This window comes from Dermacentor albipictus, chromosome 6 (genome assembly GCF_038994185.2).
Source record: "Dermacentor albipictus isolate Rhodes 1998 colony chromosome 6, USDA_Dalb.pri_finalv2, whole genome shotgun sequence".
Lineage (NCBI taxonomy): Eukaryota > Metazoa > Arthropoda > Arachnida > Ixodida > Ixodidae > Dermacentor > Dermacentor albipictus.
In genome coordinates, this window is record NC_091826.1 from 40,340,256 (window position 1) to 40,351,242 (window position 10,987).

General features: G+C 46.1%; 2 long non-coding RNA genes across 3 annotated transcripts; both read left to right on the forward strand.

Moving 5' to 3' along the window:
- Window positions 1–2,715: 2,715 nt before the first annotated feature.
- Window positions 2,716–4,448, forward strand: LOC135920954 (uncharacterized). Of its 2 annotated transcripts, none has more exons than XR_010570370.2 (3): window positions 2,716–2,959; window positions 3,866–4,034; window positions 4,278–4,448. It is a non-coding gene; the product is annotated as an uncharacterized lncRNA (long non-coding RNA). The 2 variants fall into 2 exon arrangements; XR_011506949.1 differs by lacking the exon at window positions 2,716–2,959 and adding an exon at window positions 3,111–3,173.
- A 4,035-nt stretch (window positions 4,449–8,483) lies between these two features.
- Window positions 8,484–10,178, forward strand: LOC135920947 (uncharacterized). Its single transcript, XR_010570367.2, has 4 exons — window positions 8,484–8,729; window positions 8,802–8,943; window positions 9,637–9,805; window positions 10,049–10,178. It is a non-coding gene; the product is annotated as an uncharacterized lncRNA (long non-coding RNA).
- Window positions 10,179–10,987: the final 809 nt, after the last annotated feature.

Sequence of the window (10,987 nt, forward strand, 5' to 3'; positions counted from 1 at the left end):
CTGTGAAGACAGGTTTCAGTTCTTGTTACGCCGATTTGCGTCAAAGATGGATCAATCGCACCTTTTTTAAATAAACTTCCTTGCTTCGTGAGATTTGGAGTCTCGTGCTTTTTGAAAATAAATATATATTTTAAGTTTGTACGGCTAAAAAAGAAAACTATTCAGAGGCACCTTGTACAACTAGTGCAGCTGAAACAAAAGAGTATTACTTTGTAATAATGCAGTTTGGCTCCATTCACCCACTGCCATCGCCCATTTGGCTGTTCCAGGTATATATGAATATATGTTAGTCAGTGAGGACTCGTACACTACTTTGAAAACATGCCGTAGACACAATGGTTCCTTTTGTGTATATGTCATAGCCCTGGTGTAATTGCGCCGTGATTGCGACTCCGTGTTCCTATAGCCTCTTGTTTAAATAAACTTTTTCTAAACCCACCTATCCCTAGAATTTTATGTAACATTCTGGGAAAATATTACTGCCTCTTTCGTGTCTGTCATCATCCGCTCCTTCGGAAACTGATTTCCCGTCTAGTTTACGCGACGGTCGTCTTGTACTAATACCTAAACACAAATATTCGAAGAACATTGTTTCTTGATGGTCGTAAGATGCACCATTTCCCGTCACTCGTGGTGTTCGTCCGGGGCGCCCTCGGTGCCCAGTACCCTTTGTACTCAGATGTGAGCCATTTCGGCGTTCAATACAGAGATACCATTATGTGTGCTACCTCCCACTGCCAAGTAGGGGTGTTGTGAAAGTGGCAGCTTTCGCCGATGACATAATATTTTATCTCGGGAATGAAGATAGCTCGCCTTCGAATTTGCACTGAGTACGGAAATGTTTCAGGTGCTGCGCTAAATTTTTCATAATGCCGGTAATTGTTCATGGGTTCACCATAGACACAGCTAATTCCCCTTTTCCATCTTCCAAAGAGCGATTATTTTCGTATTTTAAGCCTAGAATAAACCTATGATGGTATATTAGACTCTGTGAGGCTCTCAATTCTTGAATATGTAGAGGTAAATACTCACGATTTTCAACGCTATGATCGACCCCTATGAGAAAGGAGGTGCTTCACGCAATTAGTATTTTGCATCTCAGTGTGGTACGTTTGTCCTGTTGTACAGCTACTATAGAGGGTTACTAGGTCTTTGCAGTCCCTTCTCGGTTCCTTCTCCTGATCGGGCAGTAGGGAACTGATCGGTCGCACGGTGCTTGGGCAACCACGCACTCGCGTTGGGTTCGCGTTCTCATCCGTGTCTGTCTGTTGCGGGCTGTTCACTCTTCGATTTCTGCTCCGCCAGTTACAGCGTGATTAGTGGTCCGCGCGCGCAGTCACCTGCGATTCCCTTGGCACAAAAACTAGTTACATGTTAACGGGTGTGTAGTTGAATCGCGGATCACAAGTATTAAACACACCTGCATTTTAATGTACGGCCTTGGTATTTTATTGCCACATAGAACAGATATGTTCTGATGTAGACGTTCTCGAAAACCATGCTCCAGGTAAAATGTCATCCTTACTGCTTCCTCTAGCTTGCCCAGGGTGCCGCACACGTTCCAATAATGTGTCGTCGGGTCAGATTTCGCTGCAGCGGACTGTCTGTCCACAAACTTGCACAGCTTCTGTGAAGACAGGTTTCATTTCTTGTTATGCCGATGTGCGTCAAAGAGGGATCAGTCGTACCTTTTTTAAGTAAACTTCCTTGCTTCGTGAGATTTGGAGTCTCGTGCTTTTTGAAAATAAATATATATATGTTATGGTTGTACGGCTAAATAAGAAAGCTATTCAGACGCACCCTGTGCAACTACTGCCGCTGAAACAAGAGAGTATTACGGTGTAATATGTGCAATTTGGCTCCATTCGCGCAACAGTGGACCTCAGTGTGCTGTTCTAGGTCTATGTGAATATATGTTAGTGAGGACTCGTACACTACTTTGAAAACATCCCGCATGCACAATAGTTCATTTTGTGTATATATCATAGCCCTGGAGTGATTGTGCCGTGATTGCTACTCAGTGTTCCTATAGCCTCTTGTTTAAATAAACTTTTTCTAAACTCACCTATCCCTAGAATTTTATGTAACATTCTGGGGAAATATTAGTGCCTCTTTCGTGTCTGTCATCATCCGCTTCCTCGGAAACTGATTTCCCGTCTAGTTTTCGCGACGGTCGTCTTGTGCTGATACCTAAGCACGATCCAACATGAGTTCTCCTAATGGAAAGGAGGACCGTCACGCTTCTCGACGTTAACTACAGAACCTTCACACCTGTTGTCACTCTACGCTTTGCAAGCATGATGCCTTTTCCGATAGGACACGATCAAGCATGTCCACTCACTGTCAGTTAGACACATAATCTCTCGTTTATTACGTGCGAAATAATGACGTAGACACTGAGAAGGTCAGCACATGGTCTCTTATATCGATTTCCATTGGGCGAACAGGAGCACTTGAAACTACGCTCAAAGTGCTCTCGCGAGTTCCAGCGCCTACTATTGTTCGAACAGGAGTGCGAGCGTCGTGTTTCAATGGCAGAGGAGGCGCGCTTTGACGGCGCCGAGAGCAGCGGAGAGCAGTCCGTGGTGCTCCGTCGTCAGCGGCGGAGTAGTAGGGAGAACGAAGGAAGTCACATGACTTTTTTGACGTCACTTCTGGCTTCATCCGCGGGAAAGCCGTGGAAAAATGGCGGACGGTGTAGTGGTGATAGTCGGCCGGTGCCAGCAAGCGTAATGGCAGTAGCTAAGCGCTGTCGTCGGGACGAAGAGTTGTTGCTGTTTGATAAAGACAGCAGCTGTAGCACAGATTCGAGCACAAGGTCCTCTTCGGACAGCAGCGGCGACGACGAGAATTTAGCATTGTATGAGCAGATGTTCGAGCAGCTTTTTCCCCGCCGTAGAAGCGACCGAAGGTCGAGTCGTATGTGGAAAAGACGGTCGCCGCTTCTTCGGACGAAGAGGTGAGTTCTTGCATCCTACTTAGAACCTGTAATCAATAACCAACCTGCGTTTTTTTCTTTGTACCTCAATAGTTTCTCAGGAATTTCCGACTGTCACAGTCGGTTGCAGATTCCCTTGCTGCTTAGTTCGCGTAATCGCCGCATACCCTTCGAGAACTGATCGCGGAGGACTGCCCCCAAAGTCGCCTCAAGAGCATGTGCTGTCCTTTTTGTGGTGAGATATCGAAATAAACGTTATTAAGGTATATTGTTGAGCTAATTGGTGCATCAATCACTTAAAACCGGCCTTAGAGAAGAACCAGAAACAAGGAAGAAACACACAGACGTGGACGAAGCTGCTCGTTCACGTTTGTGTGTTTCTTCCTTGTGTCTGGTTCTTCTCTGCTGCCGGTTTTACGTGATAACATATCGAAATTATTTACTAATAAAGAGAGAAGAGTTGTGATTTAGGATGAGTGACTGGAGGCATCTGATGACAAAAGCGTCACGGTACATCTAACCTGGCGCGAAGAATGAAATTGAATGCAGTAATACGCTGCCTGAGGGTTTACCAACCGATTTCTCAAATGCTTATGATGGCTGGAAATTGCTTTTACAGGTCACTGCTCTTTGCATGCGAAGGGCTCAAGGGCTCAATCTTCCCACCTGTGAATGTAAATGGGTTTGGTCACACTTAATTCAGTGTGCCCAGTTTTTTATTTCTGCTTTTGCCTATGGTTTTTAAAGGTATTTCAGGGGGGAAATACCACATGGCTGTACCAAAGGTGCCTGATGAACACATGTGAAGATTTTCAGACAACTGGGCAGATGCAAATTTTTCCTATATTTCGCTGCAATGCTTGATGGTAACATGAGACGCTAGTTTAACAATTTCGCAGTATTAAAAAATTATGCCACTTTTTGCAGGTATGCTGCCAATAAATCCTGCATACGGGATGTCGCAGGGCGATCTGAGGTTTGGGAAAGCACGCATCACAGGATGATGTACCGCGTCATGGTGTTTCTTCTGGACATCGCACCCCGCATCGTGACCTTCCCAGATGACTTGCAGAAGCTTGCTAATGCGTTTGAACAGGTGACCAAAAATTCTGTACTTCTGATTTGCGCCGTGCATAGGCTGTGACGTTAATCAAAACAGCATGTCACTTGCTTTCTATATTAGCCTATAAAGCTGTCTTTTCCTTCACGAAACACTTGTAACTTTGACTGTTTTTTGTTATACTTGTGCATGCTTACGCTCTTTGTTATCTATAGGCTGTAATAATTTTTTTCACTATCTCTTTGTGTGTTCTGCTGCTAATGTATTGTTGGGGGCCAGGGGCTCTTCAAGCCGGCGTAGAACAGTACACTGACCAATGCCCGCGGTGCCAGGATGCCCCCACGCTCCACCAAATAACGTGGGCCTGCCAGAAAACAAATGCGGCACCAATAATACCCAAATGCGAGTGCGCAACCATGGGAAGGAATGCTCTCCAGCGACCGTCAGAACGTCCAACTGTAGGGTTGATCCGACGGGCCCAGCTGGCAGCGGCTTCAGCAGAGCCCTAGACTAGGGGCAGACGGCCATTGCTAAGAAGATGGAAGACACCATCTTAGCATCAAATTCATCAAATTTTTCTAGAGCTCAATAAACGTTTTTCCTCCTGCTCGTCCTCCTCCGTGCTAGTAGATGTTTCAAATCACGGCGGGAGTTCCAATAGAATATATGGGTAGTAATAAAGTTTAAACGAGACGTGGCATATCTGTTGGGAATTTTTAACATAGAAGTGTTTTATGCCGGGGTCCACCATCAGCTTTCTATACGGGTGTCGACGCGACCGCATTAAGTAGTCTCTCTCTGCACAGGCCTAGATGGCGCCGCCGTCTAGAAGCAGGGAACCGAAATACTGCATCATTACTATAACCAGTGAACGCTTCAGTAGTGTCAGTGCAGCGGAGGCTCCTGCCTGGTGTAACCTGGTGTAGGCGGTGTAGGCATTCTTCTGAGCTGGCTAAGTAGTTTCCGCGCGCGGTTCGTCTTTTGCGTCCGATTAGTCTCTGAGGCCACGTCACCTACGTAGGGAAGCTTCAACATGCTTACATGCGTCAGCAGTGCTTACGCACCAAATACTGTTTGCATTGCGATGGCCCCAACGAAGAAAGCCGTTAACCGTAAATGTTAACTGGCGCAGAAAGCGAAAGTCCTCGACTAACTTATCTCGCTTTTATCCTTCCTGAAACAGGCCGGCATGAGGCAGAACGCGTTCGCGCCACACGCTGTGAGCTCGGCCACTCGCACTGCTGACGTTAAGCGCGTCTCAATTCAACTGGCTTCCCAAGAGACTACGGTGCCGGTCCGAAATGCTCGTGCTTTCGCCAAAGCGACTCGGCAAACGGACGCCGAGCTTGAAGCAAACCTGCAACACCGTCGTGCCCTCGCAAATTGTGCTCCTTTCGCTGCAGCGGACTGTGTGTCCACAAACATGCACACCTTCTGTGAAGACAGGTTTCATTTCTTGCTATGCCGATTTGCGTCAAAGAGGGATAAATCGTACCTTTTTTAAACAAACTTCCTTGCTTCGTGACCTTTGGAGTCTTGTGCTTTTTTAAAACAAATGTACATTTTAAGTTTGTACGGCTAAATAAGAAAACTTTTCATAGGCACCCTGTGCAACTACTGCAGCTGAAACAAAGGAGTATTACGTTGTAATATGTGCAATTTGGCTCCATTCACGTAGTTGTTCCCCGTGTCTTGTTGTTCTAGGTCTATGGGGATATATGTTAGTGAGGACTCGTACACTACATTGAAAACATCCCGTGTGCACAATGGTTGCTTATGTGTATATGTCATAGCCCTGGTGTAATTGCGCCGTGATTGCTACTCAGTGTTCCTACAGCCTTTTGTTTATATAAACGTTTTCTAAACCCACCTATCCCTAGAATTTTATGTAACATGCTCGGACAATATTAGTGCCTCTTTCGTGTCTGTCATCATCCGCTCATTCAGAAACTGATTTACCGTCTAGTTCTCGCTACGATCGTCTTGTACTGATACCTAAGCGCTATCCAACACCAGTTCTCCTAACGGAATGGTGAACAGTCACGCTTCTCAATGTTAACTACAGAACCTTCACACCTGTTGTCACTTGACGCTTGGCAAGCATGATGCCGTTTTTGATAGCACACGATCAAGCATGTTCACTCACTGGCAGTTAGATACATAATCTATCGTTTGTTATGCGCGAAATATTGACGTAGACACTGAGAAGGCCAGCACATGGTCTCTTAGTTTCACTAGATCTAGAAGATGCCTTCGATGGCCATGAACATAGCTACATATTTATTGTAGTGACCTCGTTCGGCTTTTCATCAAGTTTTGTCGAACTGATCAGGATTGCCTATACAAATATTCGAAGAACATTGTTTCTTGGTGGTCATAAAATGCACCATTTCCCGTCACTCATGTTGTTCGTCAGTGGCGCCCTCGGTCCCCAGCACCCTTTGCACTCAGCCTTGAGCCATTTCGGCGGTCAATACAGAGAGACCATTATGTATGCGGCCTCCCACTGCCTAGTAGGGGTGTTGTGAAAGTGGCAGCTTTCGCCGATGACATAACATTTTATCTCGGGAATGAAGATAGCGTATCCCGTCGCCTTCGAATTTTCACTGAGTACGGAAATCTTTCAGGTGCTGCGCTAAATTTTTGAAAATGTCGGTAATTGTTCATGGATTCACCACGGACACACCTAATTCTACTTTTCCGTCTTCCACAGAGTGAGTCATTTCGTATTTTAAGCCTAAGTTACACCCATGATGGTGTATTAGACTGTGTGAGGCTCTCAATTCTTGAATATGTAAAGGTAAATACTCAGGATTTTCAAGGCTATGATCAACCCCAATGTGAAAGAAGGTACTTAACGCAATCAGTATTTTGCGTCTCAGTAAGGTACTTTTGTCCTGTTGTACAGCTACTATTCAGGTTTACAAGATCTTTGCAGTCCCTTCTCGGTTCCTTCTCCTGGTCGGGCAGTAGCGAACTGATCGGTCGCACGGTGCTTGGGCAACCACGCTCTCGCGTTGGGTTCGCGTTCTCATTCGTATCTGCCTGTTGCGGGCTGTTCAATCTTCGATTTCTGCTCCGCCAGTTGCAGCGTGATTAGTGGTCCGCGCGCGAAGTCACCTGCGATTCCCTTGGCACAAAAACTAGTTACATGTTACCGGGCGTGTAGTTGCATCGCGGATCACAAGTATTAAACGTACCTGCATTTTAATGTACGGCCTTGGTATTTTATTGCCACATAGAACAGATATGTTCTGATGTAGACGTTCTCGAAAACCGTGCTCCAGGTAAAATGTCATCCTTACTGCTTCCTCTAGCTTGCCCAGGGTGCCGCACACGTTCCAATAATGTGTCGTCGGGTCAGATTTCGCTGCAGCGGACTGTCTGTACCCAAACATGCACAGCTTCTGTGAAGACAGGTTTCATTTCTTGTTATGCCGATTTGCGTCAAAGAGGGATCAATCGTACCTCTTTAATTAAACTGCCTTGCTTCGTGAGATTTGGAGTCTCGTGCTTTTTGAAAATAAATATATATTTTAAGGTTGTACGACTAAATAAGAAAACTATTCAGATGCACCCTGTGCAACTACTGCCGCTGAATCAAGAGAGCATTACGGTGTAATATGTGCAATTTGGCTCCATTCGCGCAGCAGTGGACCTCAGTGTGCTGTTCTAGGTCTATGTGAATATATGTTAGTGAGGACTCCTACACTACTTTGAAAACACCCCGCATACACAATGGTTCCTTTTGTGTATATATCATAGCCCTGGAGTGATTGTATCGTGATTGCTACTCAGTGTTCCTATAGCCTCTTGTTTAAATAAACATTTTCTAAACTCACCTATCCCTAGAATTTTATGTAACATTCTGGGGAAATATTAGTGCCTCTGTCATCATCCGCTTCCTCATAAACTGATTTCCCTTCTAGTTTTCGCGACGGTCGTCTTGTGCTGATACCTAAGCACGATCCAACATCAGTTCTCCTAATGAAATAGAGGACCGTCACGCTTCTCGACGTTAACTACAGAACCTTCACACCTGTTGTCACTTGACGCTTGGCAAGCATGATGCCATTTTCGATAGGACACGATCAAGCATGTCCACTCACTGGCAGTTAGACACATAATCTCTCGTTTGTTACGTGCGAAATAATGACGTAGACACTGAGAAGGTCAGCACATGGTCTCTTATATCGGTTTCCATTGGGCGAACAGGAGCACTTCAAACTACGCTCAAAGTGCTCTCGCGAGTTCCAGCGCCTACTATTGTTCGAACAGGAGTGCGGGCGTCGTGTTTCAATGGCAGAGGAGGCGCGCTTTGACGGCGCCGAGAGCAGCGGAGAGCAGTCCGTGGTGCTCCGTCGTCAGCGGCGGAGTAGCAGGGAGAACGAAGGAAGTCACATGACTTTTTTGACGTCACTTCTGGTTTCATCCCCGGGAAAGCCGTGGAAAAATGGCGGATGGTGGTAGTGGTGATAGTCGGCCGGTGCCAGCAAGCGTAATGGCAGTAGCTAAGCGCTGCCGTCGGGACGAAGAGTTGTTGTTGCTGTTTGATAAAGACAGCAGCTGTAGCACAGATTCGAGCACAAGGTCCTCTTCGGACAGCAGCGGCGACGACGAGAATTTAGCATTGTATGAGCAGATGTTCGAGCAGCTTTTTCCCCGCCGTAGAAGCGACCGAAGGTCGAGTCGTATGTGGAAAAGACGGTCGCCGCTTCTTCGGACGAAGAGGTGAGTTCTTGCATCCTACTTAGAACCTGTAATCAATAACCAACCTGCGTTTTTTTCTTTGTACCTCAATAGTTTCTCAGGAATTTCCGACTGTCACAGTCGGTTGCAGATTCCCTTGCTGCTTAGTTCGCGTAATCGCCGCATACCCTTCGAGAACTGATCGCGGAGGCCTGCCCCCAAAGTCGCCTCAAGAGCATGTGCTGTCCTTTTTGTGGTGAGATATCGAAATAAACGTTATTAAGGTATATTGTTGAGCTAATTGGAGCATCAATCACTTAAAACCGGCCTTAGAGAAGAACCAGACACAAGGAAGAAACACACAGACGTGGACGAAGCTGCTCGTTCACGTTTGTGTGTTTCTTCCTTGTGTCTGGTTCTTCTCTGCTGCCGGTTTTACGTGATAACATATCGAAATTATTTACTAATAAAGAGAGAAGAGTTGTGATTTAGGATGAGTGACTGGAGGCATCTGATGACAAAAGCGTCACGGTACATCTAACCTGGCGCGAAGAATGAAATTGAATGCAGTAATACACTGCGTGATGGTTTACCAACCGATTTCTTAAATGCTTATCATGGCTGGAAATTGCATTTACAGGTCACTGCTCTTCTGCATGCGAAGGGCTCAAGGGCTCAATCTTCCCACCTGTGAAAGTAAACGGGTTTGATCACACTTAATTCAGTGTGCCCAGTTTTTTATTTCTGCTCTTGCCTATGGTTTTTAAAGGTATTTCAGGGGGGAAATACCACATGGCTGTACCAAAGGTGCCTGATGAACACATGTGAAGATTTTCAGACAACTGGGCAGATGCAAATTTTTCCTATATTTCGCTGCAATGCTTGATGGTAACATGAGACGCTAGTTTAACAATTTCGCAGTATTCAAAATATATGCCACTTTTTGCAGGTATGCTGCCAATAAATCCTGCATACGGGATGTCGCAGGGCGATTTGAGGATGGGGAAAGCACGCATCACAGGATGATGTACCACGTCATGGTGTTTCTTCTGGACATCGCACCCCGCATCGTGACCTTCCCAGATGACTTGCAGAAGCTTGCTAATGCGTTTGAACAGGTGACCAAAAATTCTCTACTTCTGATTTGCGCCATGCATAGGCTGTGACGTTAATCAAAACAGCATGTCACTTGCCATCTATATTACCCTATAAAGCTGTCTTTTCCTTCACGAAACACTTGTAACGTTGACTGTTTTTTGTTATACTTGTGCATGCTTACGCTCTTTGTTATCAATAGGCTGTAATAATTTTTTTCACTATCTCTTTGTGTGTTCTGCTGCTAATGTATTGTGGGGGGCCAGGGGCTCCTCAAGCCGTCCTAGAACAGTACACTGACAAATGCCCGCGGTGCCAGGATGCACCCACGCTCCACCAAATAACGTGGGCCTGCCAGAAAAAAAAAACGCGGCACCAATAATACCCAAATGCGAGGGCGAAACCATGGGAAGGAATGCTCTCCATCGACCGTCAGAACGTCCAACTGTAGGGCTGATCCGACGGGCCCAGCTGGCAGCGGCATCCAGCAGAGCCCTGGACTAGTGGCAGATCGCCATTGCTAAGAAGATGGAAGACACCATCTTAGCATCAAATTCATCAAATTTTTCTAGAGCTCAATAAACGTTTTTCCTCCTCCTCCGTGCTAGTAGATGTTTCCAATCATGCCGGGAGTTCCAATAGAATACATGGGTAATAATAAAGTTTAAACGAGACGTGGCATATCTGTTGGGAATTTTTAACATAGAAGTATCTTATGCCGGGGTCCACCATCACCTTTCTATAACGGGTGTAGACGCGAACGCATTAAGTATGCTCTCCCTTGACAGGCCTAGATGGCGCCGCCGTCTAGACGCAGGGAAGCGAAATACTGCATCATTACTATAACCCGTGAACGCTTCAGTAGTGTCAGTGCAGCGGAGGCTCCGGCCCGGTGTAACCTGGTGTAGGTGGTGTAGGTTATTTTTCTGAGCTGGCTAAGTAGTTTCCGCACGTGGTGTGTCTTTTGCGTCCGATTAGTCTGGGAGGCCTCGTCACCTATGTAGGGAAGCTTCAACATGCTTACATGCGTCAGCAGTGCTTACGCAACGAATACTGTTTCCCTTGCGACGGCACCAACGAAGAAATCCGTTAACCGTAAATGTTAACCGAGGCAGAAAGCGAAAGTTCTCGACTAACTTATCACGCTTTTATTCTTCCTGAAACAGGCCAGCATGAGGCTGAACGCGTTCGCGCCGCACGCTGTG